At 48.7% G+C, this 22040-nt stretch overlaps 1 long non-coding RNA gene across 1 annotated transcript in view; it reads left to right on the top strand.

The window, feature by feature from the left end:
- The window catches only part of LOC108537313 (uncharacterized), a 64476-nt gene that overhangs the window by 29921 nt on the left and 12515 nt on the right, over positions 1 to 22040 (top strand). The window contains exons 7-8 of the long non-coding RNA XR_001887756.1: positions 450 to 556; positions 16608 to 16762. This is a non-coding gene — a long non-coding RNA (uncharacterized LOC108537313). The remainder of the gene's footprint in view (positions 1 to 449; positions 557 to 16607; positions 16763 to 22040) is intronic.

The following is a 22040-nucleotide window of genomic DNA, read 5'->3' as shown; positions in this document are numbered from 1 at the left end:
GTGACGGCGCTGTGGGAACCCAGCTCAGAGTGACGGTGGTGGCCTTGGCAAGCGTGGCCCGAGAGCAGAGCATGGGCTCTAGGCCTGTTAAGGATGGTGGGCCGTGGCTGGGTGGTGTCTGCTTGGGCACTGGGTGGGTGACGGTGCCATCCATTATGGTAGGGAGTGCAGAGGAGGAGTCAGTTTGATGAGTGGAATTTGTGACATACCACATTTGAGGTCCCTGGAACTGAGCAGCAAGGTCTGGACACCTGTATCGTCGCGGGCACAGAAGGCGTGGCATGAAGACCAGCACTTATCCAGAGGCAGAGGAAGAGGACCATCAAATTGGAGCGATTTTGATGACACATTCATTAAAATTTGTTGAATTGTTCACTTAAAGTGGTGAATATTATGATGTTTAAGTTATACCTCATTAAGGTTGCCTTTTTTTTGTTTTCCTTTTAAAGAAAAGACAACGAAGAGGGAGCAGCCAGGGGGGTGGAAATGGGAGCACGTGACCTCGCAAGAAGCAGGGAGGGAGAGAGAACACTGAGTCCGCTCCCTTTTAAAGCAGGTGAGTGGGGTCAAAGGGCTGGAAGGTTCTGTTCTACTCAGCAGCAGGCAGCCGCCACGACCCTCGACTAAGCAGTCCCAGGGAGGAGGTGAGAGCAGGAACTTGATCACAATAGACTTGGGGAGCTTGGCAGGGGGTCAGATGGGGTCTTCTTCTGGATTCTTAAGTCATTTCCTAGACCTTTGCCATCTCCTGCCCTCAAAGACTGAGCTCAGGAAAGCAGAGTGAATTACTGGTGTTCAATAATTCACCAATAATTAGGGACACTGCTGGCTGGAGTTTGGGGACTCTCAGGACTAATTGTGAAGAGCAGTACCAGTTGTCAAAAGCCATTTATTTATTTGTTTCTTTATTAATTTTAATTTTTAGTTGTGGGGTACCTGTGCAGGATGTGCAGGTTTGTTACATAGGTAAACGTGTGCCATGGTGGTTCGCTGCACCTGTCAACCCACCACCTAGATATTAAGCCCAGCATGCATTAGCTACTTTTTAATTTAAACTATTTTTCCTAATGCTCTCCCTTTTCCCATCCCAACTCCCAACAGGACCCCCCCATCCCGTGTCCATGTGTTCTCATTGTTCAGCTCCCATTTTTAAGTGAGAATATGCAGTATTTGGTTTTCTGTTCCTGCGTTCGTTTGCTGAGGATAACCGTTTCCAGCTTCCACCATGTCCCTGCAAAGGACATGATCTCATTCCTTTTTATGACTGTATAGTATTCCATGGTGTGTACATACCCCATTTGTCAAAAGCTATTTTAAAAAAACAACATAATTCATAGGACAAGGGTTGTTATTGCACAGAGAGGGATGACTTGTTAGTGGGCTGGGAGCACACCCTGGCTTGTGTCCCTCATCTCCAACCAGCTCTCTGACAGTTCTGCGTGATCAGGCAGGAAAAGAAGGGCTAGGGATAGCTGGAGCTTTCTCCAGGGGCTACTGCTGTGGGAAGGAGGTGCCACCGCTTATCTTAAATAGCTGCTGGGGGACAGTATTCACAGGCTGCCCTTTCAGGCATCTCTTCCTTCCCCTTTCCATTCTTCAAGGTTCCAAAGTCTTTTCTGAACTTCAGTGAGTCAAGCCTGGGTATAATCTACAGCTGGAATGAGGACTTTTCTGGGAAGCCACAGAGTGTGGGGCTGAGTGAGGAAGAGAGCACCTGCCTGGCTTCCCAGAAGAGACTTTGCCCAAGGCATCCCCTGCAGCCTGCCCCAGGCCAAGAGCAACCTGGGGCTCAATGGAGCCTGAGATGAGGTAGCCCAGTTTCCCAAAGGTCATTTTCCTGAAATCCAATTCACCTCATGGCCAGTCCTCCAAAGGGTCCATTTGCTGAATTTACTTGCTGCCTTCAACTCTTCTGTTTTTGTTCACTGGTTTTCATTTTGTCTTCATAACAGCATTTTAAGGGATTGACCTACAGCTGATAAGAGGTTCTTTAGGTTGTTGGGCCCGGAGGCTCGCACAGGCTATTTCATGTAATGGGGTTTATGGACAGACAAGGCAGTATGAAGACAGAAACCTCATGGGGATCTGGGAGCAGCCAGACTGGCAGGAAAGAACAGGAAGAGAAATGCAGCCAGCATCCTGGAGACTGGGATGAAGGTCATTTTTGATCATGGCAGCTCCGGGAGACAGGTGTCCTTACCACTCAACAGCTAGGGTGCATCCTGGTCCTTACTGATGAGTGAACACATCTGTGGCAGCTTGACCAGGTGGCTGTAGGGTTGTGTGCAACACGAGGGCAGGAACTCTGTCCCATTCCTTACTGTGTCCCCAGTGCCTGGCATGCTGCAGGTGCTCAAGGATGTTGGTGTATATAATACTGGCCAACCACCTCCTCTCCTGGGCTCTTCCCCTGTATTCTGAGGTTAGTTCCGATTCAGATCTGCCCGGCCACATGGGTTTCCGTGCAATGCACCCACATTCTTCTGCAAAGCCTCCTTGCATCCCAGGAAGTGAACAGGTGGGGACAGCCACAGTCATCCTGGAGGCTCCTGCCTCCTCTCTACCAAGCCCAAGCTGCCAGGCCGCTGTGGAAAAGTACTCCATCCCCACTACCACTCCTGGGCCCCTGCCCCCAGGGTAGTCTATCTGCAGTAGCCCTGCTGGGTTTAAGTTCTTTTTCTGAGAAATAGAGGTGGCTTTGCCCCTCAGGAGGCTGGTACCTTTGGAGCCCTGATGCCCTCTACCCACCAGCCACTAGATAATGGGAAATCATTTCTGGTGGGAGGAAGCAGCATGGGGCCTTCTGTGCACTGGAGTTGCTGCTGCTAACTGCAACAAAGGGAAATGTAGGGCAGTAACCCTTCTGGCTCGCCACTCATGCTATTGAGAACAGCACCAACCAGAAAATACCCGCTAATGGCCTTCACCCAATCTCCTTCTAGATAATGATAAATTATGTGTATTTTTAGTTTGGAATTGAATTTCGTCTCTCCATTGCTGGTGTTTTTCAGGTGTTTTTTTTTCCTTCTCCCTCAGGGTTGGAAAACTAGACATTTGTGCATTTACTGTGTGCATTTATTCCTTGCCAGAAATTGACATATGGACTCATTAATTCCTTCACACTTGTTCTCACCACCCCCCAAAACACGCATCTGGCTGGACCAGGAAGGGATCTGTATTCAAGAGGGCTCTTCTGAAGGAATCCTGCAGACCTGGGGAACAGGAGACTGACCCCTCTCAGTGACCATTGGTTCCCACGCTTAGTGTGCCCCCAAGTTCCCAATTCAGTCGGTTGAGATACAACGCAAGAAGGTGCATTTCTAAGGAGCTCCTAGGTGATATTGAGGCTGCCAGGTCAGGGGACTGTACTCTGAGAACCAGTGGCCTAAATTCTTCCTGCTGAAAGTGTGGTCCTAGAACCAGGAGTATCAGCATCACTGGGGAGCTTGGCACAGATGAAGACTCTTGGGCCCTCACCCCAGTCTAATCGAAATTTTCATTTTAACATAATCCCAGATGATTTGAATGAATATTACAGTTTCAGAAACACTGGCCTAAATGATTTCTCAAAACTCCTTACAGCCCAGTGGCCTCGACCTTGGATGAAAAATTAGAATCACGTGGGGGAGATTTTAACATTTCTCTAAGCCCAGGCTGCACCCAAGACCAATTAAGCCAGCATTTCTGGGACTGAAGTCCAGGCATCTGCGTTTTTAAAAAGCTTCCTAAGTGATTCCATGTGCAGCAACATCGGAGAACCACTGTTCTAGCTGGAGGAATCAAATCAGAAACATATCTCACCCACCCCTGACCTTGAACAGAGAAGAGAAGAGTGGTTCTTCCATGACCACTCATCCATACCCACTTTTCTGGCCCAGAGAGAGTTCAGCCTTGCCTGACCATGGTTGCCCATCTTTCCAGCGTGCCTTGCACTGGTTTTGGGAGCCCAGTGGCTGCAGCAGTGCATCCTTCTCTCTGATTTCAGTTTAGCCAACTGCGGCGGGTGGGGAGTGGGAGAAACAGCTAGGATTGGCCAAGCCAGCCTTTGCTCACTTCATTGTCCTAATTAGAGCAGGGCTCACATCATACAGTTCTGAAATTTCACTGCGTAAGTCCTTTGGAATTAAATCTGGAATGTCAAATACTGAGTGAATCTACTAGGACTCTCCTCATCCTGTGTCCATGGCAGACATCACCAATTGATCAGAGCACTCTTTCTCATTGAGCCCAGAGGTGGCTTCAGAAGACTTTTTCCTAGTCTTCCTGGGGTGCTCTAGGCAGCCGGGGCCAGCTAGACTGGGCATGGGAGATGGAAGCCACTTGCCTTCCCAGGTCGAAAACATCAGCCCCTCTCACAGGAAGACACACTGGGGTGAGAGTATCAAGTTCTTGTTGAGTGATTCATACTCTAGTAATACACACTCTAGTACGAATTACTTATCTGCTCCTTTCCAGGGTTAACCTATTTCTAAGTGGGCAGGAAGGTGGTAGCAGGGAGAGAGGTCTGAAAGGTGAGATGCTATCCTGGGAGGCGGGGCTGGGGAAGCCCAAGTCAGCACGCGGTTTTGGGAGAAAAGAAGAGGATCCCTTCCTCTTTGTCTTCCCCTCCTCTTGCCTCAAGTGCTAGAAGGTTTTGACTGAGAAGACCCACGAGTAAAATTCTCTTACCCCCTTCTCTGTACCTGGGGCTAGGGCTCAGTCTGACAATTTGGGGAAGGCTCTTTCCTCTTCTATCATACATTTCATTGCAACCAGTTGTTAGACTCAGCCAGGATGGTATGGGTGTGCAGAAAGCAAGCAGGGGGGTTGGTGGGGTAGAGATTCCCATGCAAAGCCTGGCATCCTGGGCAAGAAGCAGCCCTGGGGGCTCTCATGGATGACAGCGGGACACTGCAAGGCCAGCCTGAGGCTCTGTTCTATCCATCTGCGGGTGAGGTGAGGAGTGTGTGGGGAGGAAGGACCAGCAGGGCCCCTCCACCAATCCTGATCTCAGCACTTCCCCAGAGTGGACCTGAGGAAAAGGGAACGACATGAGAAGAAAGCAAAGAACAAATGCTAGAGTGCGTCCTCCAGAGCAGCGGGAGCCTGCTCAGTAGAGGGGAGTGTGGCAGGCAGGTAGAACACAGCACCTGAGCCCGCAGGCAGGAGAGGATATGACTTTCAGGAGGAGAAGGAAAGAAGAAAATAAAGGAGATGAGCATGAAGAGGCTTCTTCTCCAGGGCTGTGCATTTATTCATTCATCCACAAATGCAATACTTCTCATCAAACACCCACTCCCCAAAAGGCTGGAAGCTGCTTAGCCCTTTCCCTTATGGAGGAGTCCACTCTGTAGGGGAGGAGTGGAGTGGCTTGCAGGCCATCTTGGTGCCATAGAGCTTGGGGGCAGAGGAGGGCTTACCAGCTCGACACACAAGAGGCACTTGTATCCTGGGATGGTGATGGAGACACTCAGACTGGTTCAGCCAAGAGCTTCGTCTTCAGCAAAGTGACGAAGCCTGGTCCCCACTTGCCCCAGTGCAGATGGAAGGCAGCCAGTTGGATGTGTGCTCAGTAGCAGACCCTCAAGGTCAAATGATGCTAAACTAATGGAGCTTGGAGCGTCCTCCAAATCATCTGCCAAGTCACGGGGAGCTGCAGAGGAAGGGAGGTTAGGCACAAGCAGCCCTAATTGCATTTCATGACCTGATGTTCATGCCACAGAGGATGCTGGCCACCGCCTGCTGCCTGCTTCACTTTTCACCCCTTCTCTCCACTTTTCCACTCCTCTCCCCTGCCAGGCAGGCCTAGCGAGCTCTGAACTGCCCCTTTGCAGCTGGGGAGATCAAACGGAGAAGCTGACCCTGACCTCTTTGTCTAAGAGCCTTCCTTCCTTCCATATTCTATTCACGGGCTTTGGGTACGAGGTTGGCAATCTCAGGCTCCATGAGTGTCCCCTGCAAGAGTGAAGGACAGTATCATGAAAAGGCTGGGCTGTGGGTCTTTGAGAAATGGTCAGAAGGAATTTAGATGGGTGAAGAAGAGCCTCGCCTGTCTTCCTGGTTTTGTCCCTAGCATGTGAAAGGCACCCCCAGCTTTTCTGGCAGTTAAGAGTAGAAACTAAGTGTGGGATTGTTTTGTTTCTTTGTGTGGCTGTGCAAGTGGAGTTTGGATCTGTATGAGCAGTTTGACAGTGTGTGCATGTGTGCATGCATGTGTGTGTTCGTATATATGTGCATGCATGTGTGTGCATGTGTATATATGCACAAGTGTAAGTGCGCATACAGGCCTGTGCATGTGTGTATGTGTGTGTGTTCTGGAATATCTTTATCTGCTGTGCCTGGGAATGTGTGTTGGGGTGAAGCTGTCTGCATGGACCAGGTCTTATGGATCTGTAACAGAGGAGAGGTCACCTCTGGAAGTAGAAATAGGCTACAGTCCTCATGGGAGGGGACAGATTTAGAAGCTGGAGTTATTTTTCCATCCCTTAGGTATGGAGCTCAGTGGTGCCCTGCCATGCCCCACTGAATGACCCTTTCCCTGAGAAGAAACTGACACCAGGAGAGGCTACCGTAAACTGAGGATGGGTTTAGTGAGGTGCTCCTGCTAAGAGGTGAGGCAGGGGGCTTAATGACCTCCGATGAGCCCCAGCTCACATGCACAGCCCCATCCATGTCCTGGACCTCTGCAGCCTGGCCCAGGCTCCCCTCATGTTCTAGGACCTTCTGAGCCCCAGCACTCACGGACAGAGGCTTTGCTGACTTTCAGTGACCTTGACTCCTCACCCTCCCCACTTAGATAGAGAGGCTTCTGTACTGCACGGTCTGTCTTTGCCACTCCAGAGCCAGCCTTTAAAATGACCTGCTTCATCTCTGCTGTGATGGGAGTCTGAGGGGTTGAGAAGCTGTGCCTTCCATTTCCACTTTTGATGACAGCGTCAAATGTGGTGACGTGCCTACCCCTCCCCCAACCCATCTCATCTCATCCTTCAGAGTTCACGGAAGCCCCTTCTCCCTCCTGCTCCCAGGGCTCCTGCCTGCCCTTCCCTGGCTGCCAGCAAAGCCCATCCTACCTGGATGGATTGACCTGTTTGCTGGGGAGAGTATTTATTTCAAGAGGCATTTCACCTCCGCTTTGATGTGCTTGGCTTATTACCCATAAATATCAACTAACAGAAAAGGGGTAGCCTCTGAAAGGAGAAGTGGATGTTTTGGAGGGAGACCAAGAGCAGACAAATTCCCGGGGGAATGAGGGAACCATTCACGTGGCCTCTTTAGTGCCACCCAAAGGGGCCCTGGATGTGCCCTGCCACTGAGCCAGGCCTGGCTGTAGCAGTGTGTCCACTACGCAAGACCTGTGCCCTCCAGGACCTGGGTCTCCTGGAGCTAGATCCTAAGTCAAAATCCAGCTAGGAGGCAATGGGACAGGCAGGGGTATGCGGAGGAGCTGGTTAGGAACCAGGGTTTAGAGGCTGTGGCTTGCAGGGGCTTCATGGCAGAGACGACTGTTGGAAAGGTCTTGTTGATTGAGCGGAGGAGAGGAAGGACATAGGGGTCGGCTGAGGAGGGCCAGGGGCCTGTAGGGGGAGGGAAGGGTGGATGAAGAGAGCATAGGGAGGGGGTAGAAAATGCCCACAGGCAGTGAGAGGCTTTGATGTCTGGGTTTCCAAATCATTCAGGGGAGTTAGAGTGGCTTTCCTTTTTGGACTCTTTGGGAAGTGAGCTTTGAGGATGCTGAAGATCTGAGGTTCTCTGCCTCAGCCAGGACAGATTATGCAGCTGACAAGGCAGACCCTGCCCAGGGATTACTCTCCTCTGATTTCACGTGGGAGTCCACCGTCTCCCAGCTGTGACCTCTGCAGGAGGGAAAGGGAGCCGACCTTGTCGACCCGTCCCTGAGTGGGCAGCTCTGTGCTGGGTGCCACTTGATCTCTCCTGATGTCCTCTGGGTGGCCCTCGAGGCAGGCATGTTGACCTCCACCAAGCAGGTGGGGAAATGGACTCAGAGAGGGTGCAGAGGTGGTCTGGGGGTGCACAGTTGCAACCGCAGTCTGGGTATTCTCAGGCAGGGCGGTGGGACAGGGACGCCTTCATTGAGGTCGTGCTCTTGGACGCCTTTGTTGAGGATGTGCTCTTGGATGCCTTCGTTGAGGATGTGCTCTTGGACGCCTTCATTGAGGACGTGCTCTTGGCTGCCAGGCAGTTTAGAGGCATTGTCTTCTCTCTCTTCTTGCCTTCCCTGGGAACGAACATTTCCTCTGGAGGCCTTAGAAACAAGACAGAATCTTTCCCACTGGGATGCTCAGGCTAAGGTGATCCTGCCTGGAGGGGAGTGGAGGGGACAGTGTGAGACCTTCCCAGCCAGGGGGGAGATGCAGCCAGGTGGCCCTGTGTCCTCTGTGGAGCCAGGGGAGCAAACCCCCCATGTGCTCTCGGTAAGGCCTGTGTGGAGGCAGTGGGGGGTACCATCTTGACCTTCAAAGGGACTACGGGATGGAGGAGTGTGTGTGTGTGAGTGTGAGAGTGTGTGAGCGTGTGTGAGAATGTGAGCATGTGTGTGTGTGCAAATGTGTGTGAGCATGAGTGTGTGTGCGAGTGCATGTGTGTGAATGGGACCATATATAAGAGTGCCGTGTAGTGTGCCAAAATGTGAGAGTGTAATTCAGCAAGTGTGCTGGGGATGTGTGAGACTGTGCTGAGCATATATTAGAGTATGTGCTTAGTGTGATTGCTGTGAGAGGGGTGAGTGTGAGCATATGTGACAGCGGTGTGTCTGAATTGTGCTGTGTTAGTGTGTGTGAATGTGTATGAGAATGTGTGTGCCATGTGTGCTGGTGAATGTGGAGAGTTAATGTGTGAAAGTGTGTGTGAATGTGAAAGGTGTGTGTATGAGTGGTCTATAGTGTGTTGACTTGTGAGTTGTGACAGTGTGTGAGTGCCGTGCTGAGCATGAGTGAATGTGTCTGAGTGTTAGTTAGTGTGGGAATTGTGAAGGTGAGTGTCGCATGTGTGATTGCTGCATCTGCACGAATGTATCTGCATAAAATTGTGAGGGTGTGTTGTGTGTCAGTGTGAGTGGCTGCATCTGTTTGTGTCCGCTGTGTCAGTGGTGTGTGTATCCTGTGTGAATGTGCTAAGATGTTCTACGAGTGTGTCAGTTATGGCTGAGCATGAGAGTGTGTGTGTGCATCTGTGTGTGTATGAGTGTCAGTGTATGCAGTGTATGTCAATGTGTGTGTGTGTGCAAATGTGTCTAAATGCAAGTGTGTGTGAGTGTGCATTTGTGATGGTATGAGTGTGTCTGTGTGTGAATGTGTATGCATTTCTGTGTGTGTCAGGGTGTGTCTGGTGGGTATGAGGGTATGTGAGTGTGCATCTGTGTGGATGCGTGTGAGTATACGTGTGTGTGTGTGTGTGTATACGGAGGCTGAACCTCACCAAGCATTATCCTCTGAGGGCCAGGACGAGCTGCCCTCAGCCAGTCCTGCCTAGATCCCTCCACACACTGAAGGCAGAGCCGCCCGACTCACGGGTCAGCAGGTGGGAGGGAGGGAGTCCTACAGTGACCATCAGCCCACGAGGACTTTCCCGGTGGAGGTGAGCGGCCCCTCCTCTTTGCTCCAAGATCCTCCTTCACCGCCTTCCCACTCCCCTGATGCATCCCAGGGCTGACCCCAGACCCCAGTAGAGGTTGCTATTAAGGCCCCTCACTCTTCCCGAGCCCCTAGGGACAGGCATGGAACCCACACCTGACCAATCACAGGGCCCATCCCCCATACGAAAGTGATCAGTCCGAGGAGGGTGCGGGGCATGAGAGCAGGGCCAATCAGAGTCCTTCCTTTGAGATTGGGCCATGGATCCTGCCAGCAGGAACTTTTCTCGGGGGATGCGGGAGTGGGAAGGTGTGAATGTGAGGTGTCTGGTGGCCGTCTTCATCAGTGCGGAAGAGAGCCTGTCTGCGACCAGAGACAAGCGCAGATGAAAACTGGGTAGGGGTGTGTGGGAGAGGAGACAGATGGATGGAGTCATGGATGGAGTTGTAGACAGAGAGAGAATTGGTCCCAAAGTCCTGGTCCCCACAGTCTTTAATTATGTGAGCTGTCCCAGAATCCTCTTAGCTACAAGAGCCAATAAATCCCCCCTTTGCTTAAGCTAGTTGAGTTCAGTTTCTGTCACTTGCAAATTCCAGAGTTCTGAGTGATTTATCAGCCTCCACGGGGTTGTGCCCCGTCCCACTGTGCAACCTTATCTCTCTACTGTAGGGGCGGCATTATGTGCATGGGCTCTTCTCCTCTCCTTCCCCTGCAAAATGAGAGTCTGATGTCCCCTTTCAAGCGTCTCTGCCCTCTCCCTTCCCCTACTTGGTCTCCAATCTTCTCCCTGCTGCAGAAATATAGTAGCGTACTTAGAGAAGTTTCCAAATGCCTGGGCGTGAAAAAGGTTGAGAAACCCTGAGTGAAGACACAACTCAGGTTCTGCTGGGTACTCTGACCTTGAGGACCGAGGGAGCAGGCATCCTGCACCATGCTGTTCTGTTTTCATTTGTTTTTGTGGAGATGGGGTCTTACTGTGTTGTCCAGGCTGGTCTTGAATTCCCACTCAAGCAGTCCTCCCTCCTCGGCCTCCCAAAATGCTGGGGTTACAGCCATTGCGCCCGGCCCCAGTGCTCTACTTTTCTTGACATGGAAGCTGCTTCATTCACAATATCCCTTCCTTCACTCTCCTTGTTTATATTCAATGACATGAATATTCGTTATTAGGCTTCAGTCAGTTTATTGATTTTATTTTATTTTTCCAAAATGGAAATATCTGGGATTTCCCCCCTCTTTATAACAGTAATTCACAGTCATGATAATAATAGTAAAATAAAATCAAGTTACGAAAAGTAGAAAATTTCCTGACTTCAGTGCTGGCCTGTGCTATAATTAATGCTACCTGTGTGCTCTTCAAGGTCTATCTTGAGTTTGGTTTCTCACTTGAGTCCTTCCCAGCAAACTTGTGTACGTCTCTCCCCTTCTGGCCACTTGGCCCCTCTGGTAAGCCTGGCCTCTTCTGTCCCCAGACCATGTTCTAGAATTGTAGAATCCTGGCAAGAAAAAGGCAGCTCGTCCAGCCTTCTGTCCAGTGGAACAGCCCCAGCCAGAGCAACTGACAGATGGTGAGCCGCTGATGTCTGCACGCGGCCGAGCTGGGCAGCTCACTACTTTCTGTGGCAGCCCTTCTACCATGGGGCAGCTCTAATTGCTGGAAAGTTCTTCCCTTATTTAGCTGAAATCTGGCACCAGGATGCCCTTGGTTGAAGGCCTGTCCTCTGGAACACCACAAAGTCAATCTGTTATTCTTCCACATGACAGTTTTCACACTGTTGAAGACGGAACATCCCTCGTGGATTTGCTGTTTCCCTGGTTAAACACCCTGATTTCTGAAAAGACACATCAGAGGAAGAACAGCGTGAGTGCCCTCACTGACCTGGTTTTCTCCTGGTCATGCTCTCTGTCTTAGTCCATTTTGTGTTGCTATCACAGAATACCACAGATGGGTAATTTAGAAAGAAAAGAAATTTATTTCTTACAGTTCTGGAGGCTGGGGAGTCCAAGGTCATGGGGCCTGCGTCTAGTGAGAGCCTCTATGCTGCATCATCCCATGGCAGAAGGTGAAAAGGCAAGAGAGTGTGAGGAAGCAAGAGAGCAAGCGGGGGATGAATTCGCTTTTATAACAAGTCCACTCTCACAATAACTAACCTTTTTCTGGGATAATAACATTAATCCATTCATGAGGACAGAGCCCTTATGACCTAATCCGCTCTTAAATGTCCCACCTCCCAACCCTGTTGCATTAGGGACTAAGTTTCAAACACATAAACTTTGGGGGACACATTAAAACCGTAGCACCCTTTAGTATTCATCATGTGATACCTGGCTAGAGCAAAATTTTCCAGGGGAGTTTGACTCCAGGAATCAGCCAATGGGATGTGGTGATCCCACGCCGCAAACTTGGCACTGCGTGTGCAACAAAATCACTGGTAGCATTACACAAATACCTGGGTCCCATCCCCAGAGATTCTGGATCAGTAAGTCTGGGGCTAAGCCCAGGAATGTGTGCTTTTAAGAACAGCTTCATAGCCCATTCTGTCCAATGGTTGTTTTTCTGCAGGAAAATAGAGATGTGCAGATAAGATGCGTTGGACATGGCACTGTGAAGCCAACATATTAGTCAGAACTCACTTATTTGCAAGTGATGGAAATCAACTTAATCAGCTTAAGCAAATGGGGAATGTATTGGTCCAGGAGCGCTGATTGATTCTGGGACAGCAGTAGGAACTTGCCTTCAGGGACGAGACTGAGTCCCCAAAGCTCTTGCTTCTCTGCCTACCATCTTTTGTTTGGCTTCACTCTGGAAAATGATCTCTCCTGTGGTGAGAAACATGGCCACAAGTAGCCCAAATTCATATTTTCCAAGCTTATCAACCTCAATTGGAAAATAAATTTTGTCTTTTAGTATCTTTAAGTTAATTCTAGGGAAGGATTTTTATTGGACCAACTTGAGTCTTCTTTTAACCGATCACTGTGTCATGTAGATGCAATATTTTTATCGAATCATGGACTTACCACTTCCTTAGATTGGAGAAGGTTCAGCATTGGGTGAGGGAGAATGAACCATCAGGAAAATGATGCTGGGCACATGCCCACTATAGTCAACCTACACAAAGGGCTGGCTTTGCAATTTTTAGATGGAGGCAACATTCTTCTAGTAATAACCAGATGTTTTAAAGACCTTAAGGTCACCAGATTAGGATGATGCTACTGGGATGAAAATAGGAAGAAATGTTGGTTCAAATACTAGTTCAGTCAGTTATGAAACTTGATTTATGCCTGCAGAGACTGGTGATCACATCTGTCTTGAATTAATCTCTACTTTCACTGGCACAAACCTTGTCTCATCAGTCAGACTGAAAACAGCTCAAAGCCTGGAATTACAAGATACACAATTTTTATGCTTCTTCTTATACTCTGTCCAGTATGTTGCTGGTTACCCAGTAAATAGAATGCAAATAATATATTTCACCTCTTCAATGGACACAGCTTTATGTCTGCCTACATTCTCTAGTTTGTGTTCTCTCCCATGAAAGGCCTAGGTCTGCTATGGTTTGAGTGTGTGTCTCAAAATTCATGTGTTGGAAACATAATCCCCAGTGTGACATTGTTGAGAAATAGGACCTTTAAGAGGTAATTAGGTCATGAAGGCTCTGCTCTCATAAATGAATTAATGGCATTATCACAAGAGTGGGCTCCTGATAAAAAGGATGTTTGTCTCCATTTCTCTCTTGCTTATGCTCACGTGCACTCTCTTGCCCTCCCACCAACTACCATGGAATGATACAGCAAGAAGGTCCTCACGAGATGCCAGCATCATGCTCTTGAACTTTTTGGCCTCCAGAATCATGAGTCAAATAAACTGCTATTGTTTATAAATTTCCCAGTCTGTTGTTTTCTGTTATAGCAACACAAAATGGACTAAGACAGAAAATTGGTAGTGAGAAGTGGTACTATTTTTTATAACAAATACTTGAAAATATGTAAGGAGTTTTGGAACTGGGTAATGAGTAGAGGCTGGAAGCATCTAGAGAAGCTGGTTGGAAAAACTCTAGATTGCCATGAATGGAGCAGTAACAGTGATTCTGCAGAGGGCTCAGAAGAAGAGAAGAAATGTGGGTAAAGTCTGAAACTTCTTAGAAATTACTTAAGTGGTTGTGATCAGAATGTTGGTAGAAATATGGATGGTAGAGGCCATTCTGATGAAGTCTGAGATGGAAATGAGAAAGAAGGTATTGGGAACTGGAGTAAAAGCTATCCTTGTTATAAAGTTGCAAAGAACTTGGCTGAATTATGTCCATGCCTGAAGGCCTTATGGAAGGCAAAAATTAAGAATGGTGAACTGGGATATGTGGCAGAAGAAATTTTTAAGCGAAATAGTGAAGAAGCTGTCTACTTTTAACCACCTATAGTAAGAGGAGATAAATGATTTGAAGATGGAATTTATAATTAGCAGAAAAGAAAAGAAGAATGAAAAGATCTTAAAAATTGTCAGCCTGATCATGTGAAGAATGAAAAAACTTGTTTAGGAGAGCAAACTAAGGATGTGGCTAAGTGACCATTTGCTAAGAAGATCAGTACTGACAGAAGGAATCACCAAGACAATGGGAGAGTGAACCTACTGTGGTTTGAACGTCTCCTCCAAAAGTCACATTGAAATTTAATTGTCAATGTAACAGTATTGGGTGGCAGGAACTTTAAGAGGTATTTAGGTAATGAAGAGGGCTTTTTCCTCATGAATAGATTAATGCTATTATTGAAGGAGTGGTTTAGTTATTGTCAGAGTGGGTTCCTGATAAAGGTATAAGTTTTGCCCATTTCTTTCTGTCTTGTGTGCAGACTTCTATGTTCCACCCGTATACCACAGGATAATCATTCCCTGATGCCAGCACCGTGGTTTTGGACTTCCCAGCCTCCAGAACCAAATAAACTTCTTTTGTTTATAATTTACATAGTCTGTCGTGTTCTGTTATAGTAGCAGAAAATATACTAAAATAGACTCCAAAGGCATTTCAGAGATATTTGAGGCTACTCCTCCCATCACAGACTGAGAACTCTAGCAGGGCAGAATGATTTTGAGGGATGGGCCTGGGGTACCCTTCATGGGCTTACGGCCCAGAGCCACACTGGGCTTCTGTTCCACACATTCAGGCGCAGAGCTCCTCAGCCACCCGAGGCATGGCTCAAGTAGGCCCAGATGTGGCCTGACTCACTACTCCTGAATATACAGGCTGTGAATTTTGACAACATTCACACGGTGCTAATTTTGCACATGCACAGAATACAAGAGCTATGGGGGCATGACCTTCTCTACCTAGATTTTAAAGGATGTTGTGGACGTCCAGGGCTCCAGCCACAGACTTGTCACCAGAGGCAGAGCCACCATAGAAAGCCCCTACTAGGGCAATGCCAAGTGGAAATGTGAAGTCAGAGCTATGACAGAGTCCCCCCTAGGGCAATGCCTATTGGAGCCATGAGAGTGGGGCCACTCCCGAGGCCCCAGAACTATTGAGCTACTAGCTTGAGCTTGCAGCATCAGACTAAGAGAGCTGCTGGTGGCTGGGCGTGGTGGCTCATGCGTGTGGTCCCAGCACTTTGGGAAGCTGAGGTGGGCAGATCACGAGGTCAGGAGTTCAAGACCAGCCTGACCAATATGGTGAAACCCCTCTCTAAAATGCAAAAATTATCTGGGTGTGGTGGTGTGCACTTGTAGTTCCAGCCACTCGGGAGGTTGAGGCAGGAGAATCACTTGAACCCTGGAGGCAGAGGTTGCAGTAAGCTGAAATTGCGCCACTGCACTCGAGCCTGGGCAACAGAGTGAGACTCCATCTCAAAAAAAATAAATGCTGCTGGTCTGAGACTCCAACCCATGAGAGCTGCTGAGTGAACTGAGCCCAGTAAAATCATGGTTGTGGGGCCCAATCTTTGTCCTAGTGTTTCCAGAAGGCAAGGCATGGAGTCAAGAAAGGTTATTCAGAAGACTTAAGACTTAATGTTGTTTTCCCCATTGGGTTTTGGACTTACTTGGAGCCTATTACTCTTTTCATCTTGCCTATTTCTCCCTTTTGGAATGAGAGTGTCTATCCTATGCCTGTCCCACCACCGTATTTTGGAAGTAGATAACTTGTATTGATTTCACACCTCATAGCTGGAGGAAATTTGCTTTAGGATGAATCATGCCTTCCATCTCACCCACATCTAATTTAGGTGAGACTTCGGATTTTGGATGTTTGAGTTGATGCTAGTAGGAATTAAGACTTTGGAGACTATTAGAATGGGATGGATGTATTTTGCAGGGTGAAGATATACATTTGGGGCCAGGAGTGGAATGTTATAATTTGAACACATCCCCAAAATTCATGTATTGGAAGCACAATCCCCAATACAATAGTGTTGAGAGGTAGGACCTTTATGAGGTGACTAGGTCATGAGGGTACTGCTCTTGTGAATGGGTTAATGGTATTATTGTGGGAGTGAGTTCCTGATAAAATGGCTAGGTTAGGTTTGGTTCCTGATAAAATGGCTAGGTTAGGTTCCTTTCTCTCTTGCTCTTATTCGCACATACTCTCTTGCCCTTCCCCTTCTGCCATGGGATGACATGGCAAGAAAGCCCTTATCAGATGATAGCACTATGCTCTTGGACTTCCCAACCTCCAGAACCATAAGTCAAATAAATTTATGTTGTTTCTAAATTACCCAGTCTGTGATATTCTGTTATAGCCACACAAAACAGACTAAGACAAGGTCTAACATATTTTTGATGTCATAGCTTCAAGTTAATACTGTACCTGAGGGTAAGAGAAATAGTTAGCTGACCAACAAAAATGTGTTCCACATCCATGGTGTATCACCATTTCTGGAAAATAGCTGTTCAGTCATGGATTATATTTTCCAGCCCCTCTTGCATCTAGGTAGGTCCATATGATTAGTTCTCACCAATGGAATTTGAATGGAAATGATGCATATTACTTCCAGGCCAAGGTGGTTGAGCATTGGGTGGGAGATTCTCCATGTTTTCTTTCTTTTCTCATCTTTCAGCTCAATATAGAGAATCCCTAACAGAGGACTTCCAGGATATCCTAGGGACAGCAGAGCCTCAAGATCCAGGGAGGATCCTGGATCCCTGAGTCGCCACTTGGAGGAGAGTCTCCTGGAAGAATGGATTGATCAACAACATCTACATTCAACTTGATGTGAGTTAGAAATAAACCACTGAGCAGTTTTATGAAACCATCAAGATTTTGGGGCCAGTTGCTAGCATGAATTACCCTAATTACTACACTCAGTAGGCTCAGCTGGTGTTCAGTGTTGCTCCGACTCCCCCTTTCTGTGTCAAATTACCCCAGAGAACAATTGAACTTCTCATCTTAACCATTACCAAATCAGATTGTCTTGGTGATTTTAGTCTCTGCTGGGCTCTGTAAGAAGGGGGGTGCCATGTCTAGGTCTGGAACAGACTGCTCTATGGTTGATCATTTTTATTGTATTTATTAATTCTTTTGCCCATTCATTCACTTATTCCTTTATTAGTTCAGCCTAGTGTGCCAGTTGAATACTAGAGGTGGCATAGTTCTCTGCTGGATTTTTTGCCCAGCTCTGTGGGCCAGTGGGCCACACTCCCCAACACAGGTGTGGCTGTGGCACCTCTCAGCTTGCTTTAGGATGAATCATGCCTTCCATCTCACCCACATCTAATTTAGGTGAGACTTCGGATTTTGGATGTTTGAGTTGATGCTAGTAGGAATTAAGACTTTGGAGACTATTAGAATGGGATGGATGTATTTTGCAGGGTGAAGATATACATTTGGGGCCAGGAGTGGAATGTTATAATTTGAACACATCCCCAAAATTCATGTATTGGAAGCACAATCCCCAATACAATAGTGTTGAGAGGTAGGACCTTTATGAGGTGACTAGGTCATGAGGGCACTGCTCTTGTGAATGGGTTAATAGTATTATTGTGGGAGTGAGTTCCTGATAAAATGGCTAGGTTAGGTTTGGTTCCTGATAAAATGGCTAGGTTAGGTTCCTTTCTCTCTTGCTCTTATTCGCACATACTCAACACACCTTTTCCAGTTTATAGTTGGACACCATGCAGGGTATAGTACAGTAAAACATCAGAAACCACACCAGTTATTTTAACCAAGATAATTTAATAGAAGGACTTGGAGTATTGGAGAACTGCAAAAGTTCTGTGATACTTACGAAGCAATCATAAAGGTAGCAACTGCAAGAAGCAGCCACCATCCCTAGGGCTGAGGGAACAAGGGAAGAGGTTGGGATTACTGAAATTTAGAAGCTTGGTGGAGAAGCCACTAGGAGCTGGAACTCAGAGCTCTTCAGGGACTGGGCAGGTGCCAGTTGCTGCTGGGATCTCTGAGAGGGCACAATAAGGCACCTTCTGAAGTGTAGGACAAGCACATTGCAAACCAGGACCAACTACTGACAATGGAAGCAGCTCCACCACCAGATTGAAGACCCATCGCCATGGCAACGCTGAGAGGGACAGGAAGCAAAGGGAAAGGAACAAGTCCTTCTCCCTCTTCTTGCCTTTCTGTCTCCCGAGTGCTGCCTACTGGCAGGAGCTAACTGGGCGCATCAGGCAAAGCACAACCATGGTTTGTGGAGTATGACTGGGAGGGTTTGGAGTAAGAGTCAACAGTTTAAGAACCAGCACAGAAAGTTCTTAGCTTGGATCTCCTGATAGGTTTGCTGAGAGGGCCCTTCTTGGAATCTAAGATCCTAGGAACCAGCTCTTGTCCACAGCCTCCCAGCCAGTCTCAAGGCTGACTTCTTGGTTATACTCTGATACCTGAACCAGGTATTCTGGTTCCAGGTCCCAGAGAGACTCATGTAGACAGACACCAGACTTCTCATGTGTGGTCTGTACTGTAGGCTCAGAAGGAGGAATTTTGCATCATTGGCTATTCAGGGTCAGCTGCAGATTGATGCTGGGGTGCAGGGGTAAGATCAGCCTTGTGGATCCTCACCCTAAGAGGAGCAGCTGGAGAACTAGCTCCTCTTGGATCTTCCCAGGAAGGCAGCCATTGCCTCTCAGTGTTCCGGCAAAGAGGACTGCAGTCCTTTCGTTTATTGCCATGTGACCTTGAGCAAATGAATTACCCTCTCCAAGTCTTGACTTCTTCCTCTGAAAAATCCCCTCAGAGGGTTGTCATGCAGATTAGGGCTAATGTATATAAAATGCTGTGCCTGGCACATGGTAGATACTCCGTAAGTGGCACGAATTGTTATTATTTATAAGAGTGGGGGATGACAGAAGCCAGCCTTTGCCCTTGAGGCCTGTGGGATGGCATCAATTCTCCATGGTTGGTGGAGGAGCCCTAGGAAGCAGAAGGATGGGCAGAGAGAGGGCACCTCAGTGCTAGACAGTCCTGAGCCCTCCCCCCGGGGTAAGCCTTGGCCCAGAAGCCCTGGAGGGGCCAGATCCACAGGAAAAGGCTGCCCCATTCTGATGGGGGCGCTTGGAGGCCCAGGGAAAAGGAAACTGCCCTGCCTAGTGGGCGCCTGCCTTCCAGCCTGTGAGGGCCACAGGACAGCTCCTGCAGTGGTCTGGGGGAGGCGTGTGGAGATGCCCGAGCTGCATGCACGATTTCCAGAGCCTGCTGCTGTGGAAGTTTGGATCCGAACGAGTGGGTGTAAAGAATGTCAAGCAAGATTCGATTACAATTTTTATTTTGGAAAAACCTTCATCAAAATATGTATATCTAATTAGGACAATTACAGCACAGGAACAAAAAACTGATTAAAAATCAGACACTCCATAAATTACAAGTGTTTTCCTCCAGCTGGGGCACATCTCCGGCTGCTGAGCTGCAAGGCCAATCAATGGAGCTGGGGCTCTGGGAGCAGGAGTGGGAGGTGGTGACACCCAGGACAAGACATGGAAGGGGCTGCTGAGTGCAGGCTGCAGGGGACAGGGAGGCAGCTCAATCTGCTCAGGGCCAGAAAAAGTGGCAGTACCCTCTCCGAGCAGGGGCCTCTGTCAGTGGGGTCTGGGGAGATATGGACCTGCATATATGGGACGTGTGTGTGCATGTCTGTGTGCACTTTGCTGATCCTGAGTGGCAGATCATGTATGTGCACATGTGTCTGTCAGCATATGAACATCTGTGCAAACATCTGTGGCACTGCAAGAGGATGCAAATGCCTGAGCATAAGCAAAATGCACAGCCACATCTGAAACCTGTGCCAGAGGCAGGCTGTGTGCAGAGGGACAGCGGGAAGTGAGCCTGTCATACATGCCCTGGGTGCTACATGCCTGCTGGCCTGGGTGTGATGTGTGTGTGGGGGATGGGGCACAGTGTGTCACAGGCAGGTGGAGCTGCCCTTTGAAGACATCACAAAATGAGGCCATGTCCATGAATACAGCTGCCCTTTATCAAGCGGCTTCTGTGTACCAGGCATTGTGCTAAATCCTTGACTTAAACCCGCTCAGCAACACTAAAAGATAGACGTGGTAGGCAGAATTATACTCCCTTCCCCCAAAAGATAGGCACATCCTAATCCCTGGAACCCTACATGGCAAAAGGGACTTTGAAGATGTAATTAAGTTAAGGATTTGGGGCTGGGGAGTTTATTATTATTATTATAACTTGGGTGTGCCTTTAAAGTGGAAGAGGGGGTTCAGAGAAAGAGATACGACGACAGGATGGTCAGAGAGATATTATGCTGCTGGCTTGGCAGACGGACGTAAGGGACCATGCGCCAAGGAATGTGAGCAGCCTCTAGAAGCTGGAAAAAGCAGGGGAAAGAATTTTCCCCAAAGCCTCCAGAAGGAATGCAGTCCTGCTGAAGCCTTGCTTTTAGCCCTGTGGGACCCATGGCAGACTTCTAACCTATGGAATTGTAAGATCATAAATTTGTGTTGTTTCAAGCCATTAAATTTGCGACAACATGTTACAGCAGCAATGAAAAACAAATATAGTAGGCAATGCTACCCTGCTACTTTATAGGTGAAGAAATTGGAGCTCAGAGACAGACATAAAGTAGTTTCCCAAGCTCACCCAGTCAGTAAGTGGCAGAGCTGCAGTCTGAGGCAGCCTCACCCCCAAATCTAAGCTGGTGTCTTCAGCCCATCCACCGCACTGGACTGTCTCTCACAGAGCAAATTGCAAGGGGCAGACTTCTAATTTTCAGGCAGAGTTAGAGACGTCCTTCCTTAGTTGCCAGCTCAGAGAAGATGGAATTGAGGGGCCTATTCTGGGAAGAGAACATTGAAACGCCTGGACACGTTCCGTTTAAAGCCTTCATTGAAAGCAGCCTGTGTATTTCCCCTCTAAGGAGGGGAAGGGGGCTTATGTCTGAGCTTGGATCTAGCTTTGACACACGGTGCTCCTGGCATCCACAGCCAATCTCCTCAGAGCACATCTCTGGGCCTCAGCCCCCTCCACTCCCTTTCTTCCTGCTCAACCCAAATCCCCCTTAAGTCTGCACTCTTCCGGACAGAGCTTCTGCAGCTTCCACAGCCTTTGGAAGCTCAGGGGATTACTGTGGGCTCAGAAGCTCCCTGCCCCGGGCACAAGGGCAGGGGTGGGATGGGCTTAGAGGCCCACTGTCTGCCCCACACTATCCTCGTCTGTGGCCATGAGCTTGCCATGCTGTGCTGAGAGACCTAGAGCCCCTGTGTGAGACGATATGGCACTGGGAAGAGGGGGATGCTGGAAGGGAGTGTGGGGTTAGGAGACAGGTGAGCTGGGCCCCAGCCTTGGCCAGCCCAGCCGATGATCCCCTTGGGAGGCTTTCTAGACTCACTCCCCCTGCTGGGCCTCAGTTTTCTTGTCTGTGACCTGAAATACTTAGAGAACATTGCTGAGATTCCCTCTAGCCCGGACTCTCTGACTCTGACAGTGAGGATTCTCCTCCTGCCTGCACACTGTGGTCCAGCATCCTGGGGCCCCCAGGTGTTCCTACCCTACTTGCCTTTTCTTTTCTTTTCTTTTCTTTTCTTTTCTTTTTTTTTTTTGAGATGGAATCTTGTTCTGTCACCCAGGCTGGAGTGCAGTGGCACAATCTCAGCTCACTGCAATGTCTACCTGAGGCGATTCTCTTGCCTCAGCCTCCTGAGTAGCTGGGACTACAGGTATGCACCACTGCACCCAGCTAATTTTTGTATTTTTGGTAGAGACAGGGTTTCACTATGTTGGCCAGGATGGTCTCTATCTCTTGACCTCGTGATCCACCCGCCTCGGCCTCCCAAAGTGCTGGGATTACAGGTGTGAGCCACTGCGCCTGGCCCCTACTTGCATTTTCCACAGGGAGAGGTAGGTGTCACAGGAGCGGAGCAGGGGGCCCTGAAGTGGGTGTCAGGTCTGTGTTTTGGCCTCTGGGGGACTGGGGTTGGGATGGTGAGAGTTGCTTGGCAGGAGGTTGTCCTAAACTCAATGCTAGGGTCACCCCTGATATAAATCCCACATTGTGCATCGTTCCTCACCCCAGGAGGATGCTTTCTTC

This window comes from Rhinopithecus bieti, unplaced genomic scaffold, assembly GCF_001698545.2.
Source record: "Rhinopithecus bieti isolate Rb0 unplaced genomic scaffold, ASM169854v2 scaffold_13400, whole genome shotgun sequence".
In the NCBI taxonomy this organism is placed as follows: domain Eukaryota; kingdom Metazoa; phylum Chordata; class Mammalia; order Primates; family Cercopithecidae; genus Rhinopithecus; species Rhinopithecus bieti.
This window is presented reverse-complemented; position numbering and strand designations above follow the sequence as displayed.